The 9,819-nt window shown below is 35.8% G+C and overlaps 1 pseudogene; it reads right to left on the reverse strand.

Moving 5' to 3' along the window:
• Positions 1–5,789: 5,789 nt before the first annotated feature.
• Positions 5,790–6,001, reverse strand: LOC116875134 (annotated as a pseudogene).
• Positions 6,002–9,819: the final 3,818 nt, after the last annotated feature.

Genomic DNA, 9,819 nt, shown 5'->3' on the forward strand with positions numbered 1-9,819 from the left:
GGGTTAAGGGAACACAGTGACATCATCAAGTGGAATAACATTTGCATTACAGGGATCCTAGAAGGAGAAGAGAGAGGAAAGGGAGCAGAAAATTTATTTGAAGCAATAATAGCCGAAAACTTCCCAATCTGGGAAAGAAAACAGACATCCAAGTCTAGGAAGTACAAAAGCGCCCAACAAAATCAAGGAGGTCCACGACAAGACACATAATATTTAAAATGGCAAATGGTAATGATAAAGAGAATTTTAAAAGTAGCAATAGACAAGAAAACAGTTATATGCCAGGAAACCCCATAAAGCTGTGGGCTGATTTTCCAGCAGAAACTTTGCAGGCTAGAAGAGAGTGGCATGATATATTAAAAGTGCTGTAAGTAAAAAACCTGCAGTCAAGAATACTCTATCCCACAAGGCTACCATTCAGACTAGAAAGAGAAATGAAGAGTTTCCCAGATAAAAGTTAAAGGATTTCATTACCACTAACCTAGCCTTATAAGAAACATGAAAGGACATATTCTAAGTAGAAAGAAAAGGCCATAATCAGAAGTAAGAAAATTGTGAAAGGGAAAAAGTATTGTAGGTAAACATAAATATAATTAAAGTAGATTCATTACTCATAAAAACATAATTGAGGTTAAGCACAAAAACAGTAGTATCAAATATACATATAAAAATCAATAAAAGGGGGCTTCCTGGGTGGCTCAGTGGGTTAAGCCTCTGCCTTCAGCTCAGGTAATGATCTCAGGGTCATGGGATCGAGTCCCACATCAGGCTCTCTGCTGGGCGGGGAGCCTGCTTCCTCCTCTCTCTCTCTTTCTCTCTCTCTCTACTTGTGATCTCTCTCTGTCAAATAAATGGAATCTTAAAAAAAATCAGTAAAAGGATTCACAAAATAAAAAGATGTTAAGTATGGCATCATATACATAAAACATGGTAGTAGGGGAATAAAAATGTAACACTTTTAGAATGGGTTCAAACTTCAGTGACTATCAACTTAATATAGACTAATATGTAGAGGATGTTATATATGAACCTCATGGGAACTACAAATCAAAAACCTGTAATAGATATGCTTGGATTCCATTCTTTTTATTTTTTGCATATCACTAAAGAAAGTCATCAAACCACAAGGGCAAAAAACAAGACAAGAAAGGGACAGAGAAGAACTACAGAAACAACTGTAAAAAAAAGTAACAAAATGGCAATAAATACATACCTATCAGTAATTACTTTGAATAGTAATTGGACTAAATGCTGCAAGCAAAAGACAGATGGTACCAAATGATTAAAAAACCAAGACCCATCTATCTGCTGCCTAAAAGAGACTCATTTCAGACCTAAGGACACATGCAGATTAAAAACAAAGGGATAGAAAAACATTTACAATGCAAATGGGAGCAAAAATAAGCCTGGGGTAGCAATAATTATTTCAGACAAAATAGATTTTAAGGCAAACACTATAAGAGACAAAGATGGACACTACATAATGAGAAAGGGAACAAACTAATAAAAGGATATAGCAATTGCAAGTATGCACCCAACATGGGAGCACCTTAATACATTAGGCAACAATTAACAGATGTAAGGAACAAATTGACAGTAATATAATACTAGTAGGGGAGTTTAACACACCACTAATATCAATAGATCAGACAGAAAATCAACAAAGAAACAGTGGTTTTGAATGACACATTGGGCTACATGGATCTAACGTATATTCAGAATATTATATCCTAAAACAGTGGAATACACATTATTTTTGAGTGCACATGGAACATGCTCCAGACAGTTCACAAATTGGACCACAACATGAGTCTTAACAAATGAAAAAAGATCGAAAACTTAACATGTATATTTTCTGACCACAATGGCATGAAATTAGAAGTCAATCACAGAAAAAGTCTGAAAAGAATACAAATTCATGTAGGCTAAATAATATGCTACTAAACAATAAATGTGTCAACTTGTAAGTCAAAGAGGAAGTAGAAAAAAACACATGGAAACAAGTGGAGATGAAAAGAAAATGGTTCAAATAAACTCTTCGTGATGCATCAAAAGCTGTTCTGAGAGGGAATATTATAGCCATTTAAAGGCCCACCTCAAGAAGTAAGAAAGAGATCATATAAATAACCTAACCTTACACCTAAAGGAGAGAGGGAAAAAAAGAACAAGGTACAAAGCCAGCAAAAGGAAAGAAATAATAAAGGTTAGAGCAGATATAAGTGAAGCAAAGTTTAAGAAGATAGAATAGATCAATGAAACCAGGAGCTGATTCTTTGAAAAGATCAACCAAATTGATAAACCCTTAGCCAGACTCATCAAAAAAGAAGGAGAAAAAAAAGAAGAAAAGAAGAAGAAGAAGAAGAAGAAGAAAAAGAAGAAGGAGGAGGAGAAGAAGAAGAAGAAAAAGAAGAGGAGGAAGAGGAAGAGGAAGGAGAAGGAGGAGGAGGAGGAGGAGAAGAAGAAGAAGAAGAAGAAGAAGAAGAAGAGGAGGAGGAGGAGATGGAGGAAGAGGAGGAGGAGGGGGGAGGGGGAGGTAAGGGAGGTGGGGGAGGAGGAGGAGGAAAGAGTACAATAAAATCAGAAGTAAAGGAAAAGAAATAACAACTGACACCACAGAAATACAAAGGATTATAGAAGAATATTATGAAAAAATATATGCCAAAAATGTAGACAACATAGAAGAAATGGATAAATTCCTAGAAACATACAACTTTCTAAAACTGAATCAGGAAGAGATAGAAAATTTGAACAGACTGGTTACTAGCATTGAAACTGAATCAATATTAAATATTAAAACTACTACCAAACAAAAGTCTAGCACAAGACAGTTTCACAGGTGAATTCTACCAAACCTTTAAAGAACAGTTGACACCTGTTTTCTCAAACTATTACAATAAATAGAAGATGATTGAAAGATTCCAAATTTATTCCCCAAAGCCAGCATTACTCTGATACCAAAACCAGACAGACACTATAAAAAAGAAAATGACACACCAATATCTCTGGTAAATACAGATGCAAAAATTCACAATGAAGTAATAGCAAACCAAATCCCACAATGCATTGAGGAAATCATTCACCATAGGATTATTTCCAGGGATGCAAAAAAGTGGTTCAATATTTGCAAATCAATCAATGTGATATATCACCTTAACCAAGAGAAAGGATAAAAATCATATGACCATTCAATAAGTGCAGAAAAAGTATTTCACAAAGTTCAGCATCCATTCATGATAAAAACTCAACAAAATAGGTTTAGAGAGAACATACTTCAGCATAATAAAGACCATATATGAAAAACTCACAGCTAACATCATATTCAATGGTTAAAAACTAAGAATTTTCCCCATAAGATCAAGAACAAGAGAAGGATGTCCACTTTCACTACCTTTATTCAACATAGTCTGGAAGTCTTAGTCACAGCAATAAGACAAGGGAAAGAAATAAAAGACATCCAAATTTGTAAGGAAGAAGTTGAGCTATTTGCAGGTGACATGATACTGTATATAGAAAACACTAAATAGGGTGCCTGGGTAGCTCAGTGGGTTAAGCCTCTGCCTTCGGCTCAGGTCATAATCTCAGGGTCCTGGGATCAAGTCCCACATCGGGCTCTCTGCTCAGCAGGGAGCCTGCTTCCCTCTCTCTCTCTGCCTAGTTGTGATCTCTCTATGTCAAATAAACAAAAAAAAAAAAAAAAGAAAGAAAGAAAATACTAAATACTTCACAGAAAAACTGTTAGAACTGATAAATTCAGTAAAATTGCAAAATACCCAGAAATCTATTGCATTTATATACACTACTGGAGAAGTTATAAAGAGAAATTAAGAAAACAATCCCATTTACAATTATATCAAAAATAATAAGATGCCTAGGAATAAATCTAAACAAAAGTGAAAGACCTATATCCTGAAAACTATAAAACATTGATGAAAGAAATTGAAGATAACACAAATGAATTTATCACATGCTCACATATTGAAAGAACCAATATTGTTAAAATGTCCATAATACCCAGAACAACCTATAGGTTTATTGCAACTTCTGTCAAAATAACAACAGCACTTTTTCACAGGACTAGAACAAACAATCCTAAAATTTGTATGGAATCACAGAAGACCCCAAATAGCCAGCACAATCTTGGGAGGAAAAAAAAAAAAAAAATAACAAAGGTGGAGGTGTCATGATTACAGATTTCAAGAATTACCACAAAGTTGTAGTAATCAAAACAGTATGGTACTGGCACAAAAATGGACACATAGATCATTTGAAGAGAAGAAAGAGTCCAGAAATAAACACACGCTTATATAGTCAATCTATGACTAAAGACACAAGAATATACAATGGGAAAAAGACTGTCTCTTCAACAAATGGTGCTGGGAAAACTGAAGAGCTACACACAAAAGAATTGAAACTAGACCAATTTCTTACACCATACACAAAAATAAACCAAAATGAATCAACAATTTAAATGTGAGACTTGTAACCTTAAAACTCCTTGAAGAAAACTGAGGCAGTAACCTCTTTGACATAAGCTGTAGAAACATTTTCCTAGATATGTCTCTTTAGGCAAGGGAAAGAATAGCAATATTAAACTAGTGGGACTATACCAAAATAAAGTTTCTGAACCACAAAGGAAACAACCAACAAAACAAAAAGACAACCTACTGAATGGGAAAAGATATATGCAAATGATTTATATGATAAGTGGTTAATATCCAAAATATATAAAGGACTTTTATAACTCAACCAAAAAAAGGCCCACAAATAATCCAATTAAAAAATAGGCGGAGGAGAATAAATGAAACAAGATGGGATTGGGAAGGAGACAAACCATAAGTGACTCTTAATCTCACAAAACAAACTGAGGATTGCTGAGGGGAGGGGGGTTGGGAGAAGGGGGGTGGGATTATGGACATTGGGGAGGGTATGTGCTATGGTAAGTGCTGTGAAGTGTGTAAACCTGGCAATTCACAGACCTGTACCCCTGGGGATAAAAATATATGTTTATAAAAAATAAATAATAATAATAATAATAAAAAATAGGCAGAGGACCTGAATAGTCATTTTTCCAAAGAAAATAGACATATCCAACAGACACATGGAAAGGTACTCAGCATCACTAATCATCAGGGAAATGCAAATAAAACCACAATGAGACATCACTTTGCATCTGTCCAAATGGTTAAAACAAAAAACATAAGGTATATCAAGTGTTGGCAAGGATGTAAAAGAAAAGGAACACTCGTGCACTGTTGTGGGAAAGCAAACTTGTGCAGCCATTGTGAAAAACAGTATAGAGGTTCCTCAAAAAAATTTAAAAAAAATAGACTTACCATGTGATCCAGTAATTCCATTACTGGGTATTTATACAACGAAAGTGAGAACACTAATTCAAAAAGATATATGCATCCATATATTTACTGTAGCATTATAAACCCAAGTTTATGGATGAATAGATGAATGGATAAAGAAGATGTGGTAAATATGTATACAATGAATGTTGTGTATTTCTCAGTCATAAAAAAGCAATGAGATCTTCCATTAACAACACTGTGAATGGACCTAGAGGGTATAATGCTAAGTGAAATAAGTCAGAAAAAAGACAAATACCATGATTTCACTCCTATGTGGAATTTAAGAAACAGAATAAAGAAAAAAAGAAAAACCACACTCTTACATGCAGAGTGGTGGTTGCCAAGGTGACGTAGGTAGGGGGATAGATGAAGTACTTGAAGGGGATTAAGAGTACACATCCTGATGAATGCTGAGAAATATATAGAATTGTTGAATCATTATATTGTATACCTGAAACTAATATAACACTGTACATTTATTATACTTGAATTTTAAAAAAAGAAATAAGTAAAGGAAAATGTTTATATGGGGGGAGGGCAGAGTCATTCCAATAAGGGAGTTCTTTCACCCTTCCCAAGGTTTCAATTAGCAATAATCGCGCCTCAGATAAACCTCATTGGCTACGATACTGCCACTGCGCAAAGCTTCACCCTTCCCAGGGTTACTTAAACTTTTAAAATTGTTGTCTTTTAACCAAATGGATCTCTAATGGGTAAAATTTGCTGCCAATAAGAAACAGAATGAAAAAGGAGGTATCACTTATAGGGTTCTTATTCTTTGCCAGGGGCTATATGCTAGGCTCTTTGCCTGTGTTAATTCACTTAAATTTATAGCTCTATAGACTTAGTGTTATTATCTCTATTTATAGGTGAGGGTATTGAGGCTTAGAAGTTGAATAAACATGCCCCATGCTCCTAGTTTGTGCTAGAATGTAAATTCAGATCTGCCTGGTTATAGTACTGGCCTAAAATCTGCCCAACTATTTTGAAGTGTATACTATTTTACTTAAAAATAAGGGCAAGGAAAAAAAATTCAGGCAAAAGAAGATTTCCAGCTCAAATGACTAGAGAACATGTTAAAGTTAATCAGATACAATTACTATAAGCATTCCTGGAGACTTATTACTAATAAACATTGAAAATCTCCAAAAAGGAATATAGACTGTATGATTTTCCTCATTGGACCACAGAACTGGATTTTTGTAGAGCAGTCGGTGAGCATATTTGTAGAATATGTCTTGGAGAATGCTGCATTATAGCCTAGAATACAGAGCAGAATTTCAGGTGATATGGGGGAGATAGGGAGGTGGTTGTTTAGAACCCAGGAAGCTCTCTTGTTCTACTTGAAGCACAACTTGTAGGCAAGCACTTTCTTTAGCTTCTATCAGGTCAGCCTTGGCTGAATACATCTTAGGAGTTCAATCAATACTCAGAATTGAATTGAATTACATAATGCAGCACATCCTCTCATTTCATCAGAGGTGCCACCAACAGCAGAACTATTTAGAGAGAGTAGTTGTGTGAGGAACTGCCCTGCCAACAGCTTTGATTTGGTTGCTCTGGAGGCAGCAGAAGGTCATGTTGTGAGGGTCCTCTCTCTGTGCAATCCAATAGTAAATTTCAATTTCTCTTCCTACTCAGGATCACCTCCTCTCCATACATTCAGCCCCAAATTAGGACTTAAAGCCTTATGGTGTGTTGTCTGAGTGTTTCAAAGAAAGAGTAGTTTGCAGCATTCTTTTCATCAAACATTAATATGGTGGTTCACTTTGAAGGCAAAATATTACACTTCAAGCTCACCCAGATAATTGCAACATCTTGGTCTACTCAAGCTACAAAACCTATAACATTTGTGTGTGTGGGAAACCTCTAGTAATTTGCATCTATATACTCTCCTGAATTATCAAGTAGAGAGAAAATAGGATTACAGGAACAGAGAGAGAGAGGTCTGCTTTACATGGCTAAATTTTGTCCAGTTGCCCTTTCAGTTTTAAAGAAACGGTGAAATGTATTTACACACACTCACATATACACACATGTTTATACATATATACATATTTATAAAATATGGTGTGATATCTCTGTTTAAATGGAAATTTTAATCTATTAGAAGTTTTAAAATATCCATCTTACTAGCTTTGATTGTTGCTACAATCCTATAAAAGGAAAATGTCAGTTATTGATTGACTTCCATGTCATAGAAGAAGAAACTGAGACCTGAGAGGATGGTGACTTTTAACGGCCAGAAAGCTATTTAATTTATCTGAACATATCTACTGAGAAACTAGTATGTGCTAAGCACTGTGCTAGGACCTGGGAAAATGAGGATAAAGATAAATAAGTTACTATCCCTATCCCCAAGATCTAGCAGTCCAGGGAGAAAGACCAACATGGAACTGGCAAATTGGAATCTGTGGTGATAAGCACAGTGACAAGTTCTGCTTACAGTGCTGAAAGGGCATCTGCTTTCTTAGTGAGATATGATAGATGTGTTGACAGTGATTCAGAGCAGTGGTTCCTAAACTTCAGTGTGCACCCAAATCACCACAGAGTGCTGGGTCCCTCCCTCAGAGCTCCTGACTCAATAGGTCTAGGATGGAGCCTGAGAATTCCATATATAGTGTTGATGTTGCTGATCTGGGGACCACATTTTGAGAGTCATTGATTTAGGAACTGGTTGATGTGCAGCCTTGGTAGTGTGGCAAAAATTAAATTCGTCATTAAAAGGACAGGGAAAAGGTATCCAAGCTCAGAAAGGAAATTGTCAAATTGTTTTAAGAACCCAGTGGTATAGGGAATTATACATTTTTTAAAAATGTATTTATTTGACAGAGAGAGATCACAAGCAGGCAGGCAGAGAGAGAGAGAGAGAGAGAAGCAGGCTCCCTGCTGAGCAGGGAGCCCGATGCGGGACTCGATCCCAGGACCCTGAGATCATGACCTGAGCCGAAGGCAGAGGCTTTAACCCACTGGGCCACCCAGGTACCCAGGGAATTATACATTTTTAATGGGATAAATTAATGTGCCTCCAATGTAACTAACTAAGGTGTGGGGGCATGAGAAGGGAAATAGAAAAATAGGAAGTGTGGATGGAACCTTAAGACTGTCCTAACAGTAGAAAAATTATTGATGTTGGTGACAGTGTCTTCAGGCATGTGATCTCTTTTGGATTGGATGAAATGAATACAGGTTGGGGCAATAGACTTACCACAGTAGTTTTCATACTGTGAAATGATGGGAATAATTGTTAAAGCTGAATATCTATGGAGATGTCTTGAGGAGAAGAGGCAAGTTTTGTGCCTTTCCTGTTGCTTCACAGTAGCTATGCTTTTGTTTTATGTTGTACCTATTGAGATTCCATGTAATAATTCATTTTCACAAAAGGTACTATAGCCAAGTGGAATTTGGCTTCAGTTGAACCAATATAAAAGGAAGAGGTCAAAGATTTGGGAGTCTTGATGGATTTTGCTGAAATGGGGGTTCTTTGTTGTTTCCATCACAGCTCATGTGCCTTCTGGTTGTCAAGGGGAATTTTTGTGTGTGTGCGTAGCAGTGATTCTGTTTTTGATAATGTTTTCATAGAGAAAACCCTAATGAGAAATAAACACAGCTGTCTGCTAGTGAAAAGGTTATACAATTATTCCCAAGGGCCTTGAGAAGGCAAGAAATGTGTAGTTCTTTTAGCTAGATATTGTGTCCAGGGGTCATTTATTTATTGGGGACATGGGGTAATTAGTAAATTCACTGGCCTATTTGGCATTTCTCTTATTGATCCCCTGATATTTTATAAGTGCTTTCATTCATGTGATGCTATTTGCTCTCCTTATATAACCATTTCTGGTGTTAATATGAAGAAAGTGAGGAAAGAGGAGATAATTTTATACACAGATATTTATACATTATGAACCCACCAAAACAAGGATGAAGGGGGACAAGATAAAAGGCACATTATAATTTAAGCCAGTGTTTCCAAAATATGTCTGGATACCAATTTATATAAAATTCTTTTTAGAAATAAATATCTAGATTTGAAACTACTAAATGAAAATATTCAATATATAATAGTGGAGCATTTTGAACCTGTATTTTTAGCAAGTTTGCAGATGATTCTTATAGAGTCAACTCACCAGATATTTAAAAACCATAGCTTTATGCCATCAAGGCACCTGTGTATGGCCCTATTTGATGTATTCAACTGGGGCCAGTCTATAATACAAGAAGCTATGTCTAACCTGTGGGGTAGCCTAACCTTATTGTGCACACTTCATTCACTGTTACCATTTTTATTTGCTTCTGTTTCTCTTCCTTCCCCAATATAATATGTTCAAAATAGATAATCTCTAATGATCCTCTGGGGAATAAGCAGCAAAAACTGAAAAGAATATAGGATACAGAACTACCATCAGGGAAAAATATAAACCAATTACAGGCTTGTAAATGTTTCCTGATTCTTCGGTATTTAAGA

The sequence above is a fragment of the Lontra canadensis genome, unplaced genomic scaffold (assembly GCF_010015895.1).
Source record: "Lontra canadensis isolate GAN:19392208 unplaced genomic scaffold, GSC_riverotter_1.0 scaffold40, whole genome shotgun sequence".
Classification (NCBI taxonomy): Eukaryota; Metazoa; Chordata; class Mammalia; order Carnivora; family Mustelidae; genus Lontra; species Lontra canadensis.